Here is a 5649-nt window from a genome sequence, read left to right on the forward strand (position 1 = left end):
GTGACAAGGGTTACCAGCTGATGATCCAATAGCCTGGACCAATCCAGAGATGCAAGTTTAAAACACAGCTGTGGAACATAAGACCTAAGGAGTAGGAGTAGATGCAGACCATTGAACCTCATGAGCATGCTCCACCATTGAACCTCATGAGCATTGGACCATGGTCCATCAACTGGGCAGCTCTATTTTCCTGCTCCATCCCTCTACTTCAGAAAACGGTTGTAATGTGATTTATACACAATTAGTGACTGATCCTCCACCATCTCATGGGAATTTGGGTTTGAAATCAATTCATAATAAAGAATTTCAAAAGCGAATAACTAATAATTTAATAAAATTTAATATAATTTAAAATCTATTAAAACTAATAATTTAGGGTAGCACAGTAGTGTAGTGGTAGAGTTGCTGCCTTACAGCGCCAAAGACCTGGGTTCGATCCTGACTACGGGGACTGTTTGTCGGGAGTTTGTCCTGTTCCACCGTGCAGTTACTGTCTTTACATACGGTCGATGTATATTCAGTAATTTGATGAGAACTTCAACTTACATGCATTTATCGGACCCCAGTAACTTTTTAAAAGTTCTAAGGCTGATTGAATGAAATATATCCCAGACTTCAACAGCGTTGTAAATCATAAGTTAATAGTTACTGTATTGTCATATGTACATAGGTACAATTAAATGCTTTGTTTTGCTAACAATCCAGCAAAATCATACTCTACATAAGCACAATCATATGTAAGTAAAATAGTGTATTCCATGATATTCAAGGCAACTTTACAGGTAAAGGTAATTAAATAAATAAATGAGTAAATTTGTGTGTGTGGAGTGCCATTCCCCAGACTACCTGAGAATTCAATTATTTTAATATTGAAATTGGCCAGGAAAAGTGACAAAGTGCTGGAGTAACTCATCAAAGGTAGACAAAAAATGCTGGAGTAACTCAGCATCTATGGAGAGAAGGAATAGTCGATGTTTCAGGTCGAGACCCTTCTTCAGACGGATATCAGGGGGGGGTGGGGGGTGTGAAAAAGAAAGGAAGAGGCAGAGACAGTAGGCTTTGTGGGAGATCTGTGATGGTGGAGGGGAAGGAGGGAGAAAGCAAGGACCATCTAAAATTGGAGGTCAATGTTCATACCGCTGGGATGTAAACTACCCAAGCGAAATATGAGGTGCTGTTCCTCCAATTTGCGCTGGGCCTCACTCTGGCAATGGAGGAGGCCCAGGACAGAAAGGTCAGATTGGGAACGGGAGGGGAAGTTGAAGTGCTGAGCAACCGGGAGATCAGGTTGGTAAGTACGAACTAAGCGGAGGTGTTAGACGAAGCGATCGCTGAGCTGGAATCCATAAGGTAATAGATGGAGGTGCAGGCAAGTCCTAAGAAAGCAAACGTTTTTTAAACTGTCGGAACCTGTAGTCCGGGTTGGGTCCAAACTGGAACTCATCAGGTGAGGCAGCATCTCTGGAGAACATGGATAGCTAACCCTTCCTCCTTCAAACTGTTTGTGTGTGGGGGGGAGGGGAGAGAAGAAAGCTGGAAAAGGGTAGATCAGTGAGGATTCAGTGAACAATCGTTCTGCATCCATGTAGGATGTACAGTTAATAATCAAGATGAATCTGGTCACCAATATTCAGTGAGGAGGCATTGGCAAACGCTCAGTTACTGACCAACAGTAAAGAGTCGGTGTCAGATTTATACCCAGAAACCAACACACACTAGCAGAAGGGTAAGATAAGGATAATATTTAAACAAAGCTGCTTTAGTATTCAGCCTACATTATGAATGAGTAATGAAAGTGTCCTTTGAATGTAAGATATGTGAATTCTATTACACTAAGTGAAGGACTGAAGTCATGTGGGGCTATCTATTTTAGTAATGCCATAAACAGTGGCAACGTGTCACAGGCCAAGACCTTCTGAGGGCCACTGCACCTTTGCTTTGGTTTCATTTTTTTTTGGTGTTTTGACGACAATCAAAAAAATCTACATTAAAAAAACAACTTTGAATACTATAACGTTATGTTGTGCGAGGAAAACTAAGGACAGAATATCAGCTCGGTAATGCTGGTGTTAGATAGCAGGCAATCTATCAGTCTAGTTAGTCAGTGAAGGAGGTCAAGAGATTTGTAGCAAGAGATTTGCAGCACTCACTCGGCGTAGGAGTTGCCTTTTCACAAGCCTCTTCAGATGACAAATCTCTGGAAGGAGCAGAAGTGATTGTGCAATCTATACTCGTATGATTCTTTTACACTGTCTTCTGAATCTGACAATTGTAAAGCAATTATGCAATTAAAAAGATCCTTGTCAAAGGTACAATAAAATCTTTGCTGCAATCAACGGCAATAAACAGGCAAAATTGCAAATTCCTATGGGTACAGTCAGGTAAAGCAAAGGTAATAAATTTGGGTCACAGTGTGGCATCATAAGTGTAATCTAGAAAAGCTATTAACAGTGTGGAAATTACATTAACATTTCTATGGTTCCATGGTCGTGTGAAAGTTGATGATTTTTTTCCACTATGCAGCTTTAAAAAGAAAATGAAAGCAATTCTGGTAGTCTAATCAAATAAATTTATAGCGCAGTGTGCCCATGCCAAGCAAAAATGGAACTATTCATGTTACTCCCACTTCTCTGGTCTTGGTCTACAGCCTTGTAAGTAATGGCTGTGCAAGAGCAGATCCAGGCAAAGCATACAACATACTCCGTATCTACAGTGTGCCCACTGTGATTCAGGCTTGCCCTCAACCAGACTTATGGACACTGAGTTTGGAACATCTCCCATGTTTGGGGGTTGAGGAACTTTTTCATCCCAAGTCTTCGACTAATTAATATGAATTCATGAGCCTTAATTGTCTCAAGAGAAATGAGTCCATTTATTTCAACTTGCCTCGGCTTCTCATAATCCAATACACCTTAGTTAACTCTTATGTTGATCTTTGTTCCAAGTAAACCAACCCCAGACTATCTACTCTGCAGTAATTAATACTCCAGTCCTAACCAGGTCCTTGTAAATCTCTTCTGCCTCGCTTTCAAGAGTTTGGAGTCAAGTGTTTAATTGTCAGATATAGTGAATATTGTTCCATGAAATTCTTACTTCAAGCAGTGTAACAGGTCTGTAAACACAGTACACAATAGATAACATCATTAACAAACAAAAAAGGAAGTTCAATAAATATAAAATCCTCAAATTAGTGCAAAACAATACAAAAGCCCAAAGTTCTTAGTACAACCAAGACAGTTCGTAGTTCAAAGTTTAGTTATCATTTGTCGTATTTAAGAGCCTGAAGGTTGTTGATAAGAAGCTGTTCCTTAACCTGGAGGTCACGGTCTTCACATTCTTATCCCTACTTCCTGATGTCAGGAGTGAAATGAGAGCGCGGCCAGGGTGGTCTGGGTTCTTGATGATGCTAGCTGTCTTTTTGAGGCAGAGCCTCCTATAGGTCCCTTCGATGGTGGAGTATCAAAATGTCCTTCCCGCAGATAGACACAAAATACTGGATCAACTCAGTGGGACAGGCAGCATCTCTGGAGATAAGGAATGGGTGGCGTTTCAGGGTCAAGACCCTTCTTCTGACTGAGAGTCAGGGGAGAGGGAAACTAGAGATATGAAAGGGTACCAAGAGCATGTAAGGGGTGAAAAGGACAGATCAAAGCAAACAATGGCCAAGGAAATGTACAATGGTTTATTATTGACTGACTGTCACCACTGAGTCAGTGCCAGGAGGCAGGTGGATCCTGCAGGGGTTGGAGAAACTGATTGGATGGGCAAGGATGAGGTTTAAGCCAGGAAAATCGTGGTCACTGGTGCTGAAGGGCAAAGTCATGGACAGGTTCCGCTTCAGCATCGAAGGGACACCAATCCCAACTGTCTCCGAAAGGCCAGTGAAGAGTCTTGGCAAGGTGTTTAACACCAGCCTGAAGGATACAGCATCTGTCCAGGCAACCTGTCAGGAGCTGGAGAGCTGGTTGAGAGCAGTGGACCGGTCGGGGCTTCTCGGCAAGTTCAAGGCATGGATTTACCAGCATGGTATCCTGCCAAGGATACTCTGGCCACTGCTTGGTTACAAAGTCCCAATATCCATCGTAGAGAGATTGGAGAGGAAAGTCAGCAGCTTCCTCAGAAGGTGGCTGGGACTGCCCAGGAGCCTTAGCAGCATCGCCCTTTACGGAAATAACACCAAGCTCCAGCTGCCCCTGAAGTCCCTGGAGGAGGAGTTCAAGGTGACTCGGGCCAGAGAGGTGATGTTGTACAGGGACTCCAGCGACCCCAAGGTGGCTCAGGCAGGGGTAGAGGTGAAAACTGGGAGGAAGTGGAGAGCCGGCGAAGCCGTGCTGCAAGCAGAGTCCCGGATACGCCACAGAGTCCTGGTGGGAGCAGTGACTCGGGGAAGAGCAGGCCTGGGAATCTTCCCATCTCCCCAGTTTGACAAGGCCAAGGGGAAGGAGAGGCGCAGGCTGGTCTAGGATGAAGTGAGGGCAGTGGTGGAGGAGGAGAGGTGTACCAGAGCAGTTGGATTGAGGCAGCAGGGAGCCTGGACAAGGTGGGAGCAGGCCATGGACTGAAAAGTCACATGGACTGAGGTCTGGCGAGCTGAACCACAGCGCATCAAGTTCCTGGTCCAGGCAGTGTATGATGTCCTGCCCAGCCCATCGAACCTCTTCATCTGGGGCAAAGCGGAATCTCCAGATCGCCCGCAATGCTCAGGCAAGGGGACGTTGGAACACATCCTGAGCTGTTGCCCAAAGGCTCTTGGGCAGGGTCGGTACACATAGCAACACGATCAGGTTCTTAAACCCATTGCAGAAGCCATCAGCATGGGAATCAGCAGCTGTAGACAAGAACGCCCCACCACCCAGATGATCATCTTCGTGAAGGCCGGAGTGCAGCTGCCACGAACCACAGCAGCCAGGAATCCGTCAGGAATCCTGGCGACTGCGCAGAACTGGCAGCTTTCCGTAGACCTGGTGAAACAGCTGAAGTTCCCGCAGCACATTGCCACGACCACCCTGAGGCCAGATATCCTCCTGGTCTCAGAGGCGACCAAAAACATTGTTTTGTTGGAACTGACAGTGCCGTGGGAGGACCATCCGGAGGAGGCCCACGAGAGGAAGATGGCCAAGTATGAAGAGCTGGTCATAGACTGCCGCAAGCAGGGCTGGAAGGCAAGGTGTATGCCCATCGAGGTTGGCTGCAGAGGTTTTGCAGGGCAATCGCTCTACAAAGCCTTGAGTGCACTGGGCATCAACGGAGTGGTGAGGAGAAGGACCATCAAGAACACCACAGAGGCAGCGGAGAAGGCCTCGAGATGGCTCTGGATCAGGAGAGGAGGTCCATGGGGAGGAGCGAATGCCACCTGAACACAAGTCATGGTCTGATCAACCACGGCTGGGTCGCCTGGGTGAGGGTGTCTGATGTTGAAAGACCCGAAACACCCAATGACCCCAGGTTACATCACTGATGATGTGTTCAGGAGCATCTATAGATGTATTTGTATCAAAAATTGGTAATTGGGAAGGTGACAACGAGGTGTACAAACAGTAAAATTAATCAGGAGGACAGTGCAACTAGCAGGGGAACTAGGGTGGGGGAGGGATGGAGAGAGAGGGGAAGCAAGGGTTACTTGAAATTAGAGCAATCAATATTCATACC

General features: G+C 45.7%; 1 long non-coding RNA gene across 1 annotated transcript; it reads left to right on the plus strand.

Annotated features, from left to right (window-relative positions):
* The first annotated feature begins 1180 nt into the window (after positions 1–1180).
* Positions 1181–4456, plus strand: LOC116975162. Its single transcript, XR_004412558.1, has 3 exons — positions 1181–1350; positions 3536–3541; positions 4446–4456. It is a non-coding gene; the product is annotated as an uncharacterized LOC116975162 (long non-coding RNA).
* Positions 4457–5649: the final 1193 nt, after the last annotated feature.

This window comes from Amblyraja radiata, chromosome 7 (genome assembly GCF_010909765.2).
Source record: "Amblyraja radiata isolate CabotCenter1 chromosome 7, sAmbRad1.1.pri, whole genome shotgun sequence".
Taxonomy (NCBI): Eukaryota; Metazoa; Chordata; class Chondrichthyes; order Rajiformes; family Rajidae; genus Amblyraja; species Amblyraja radiata.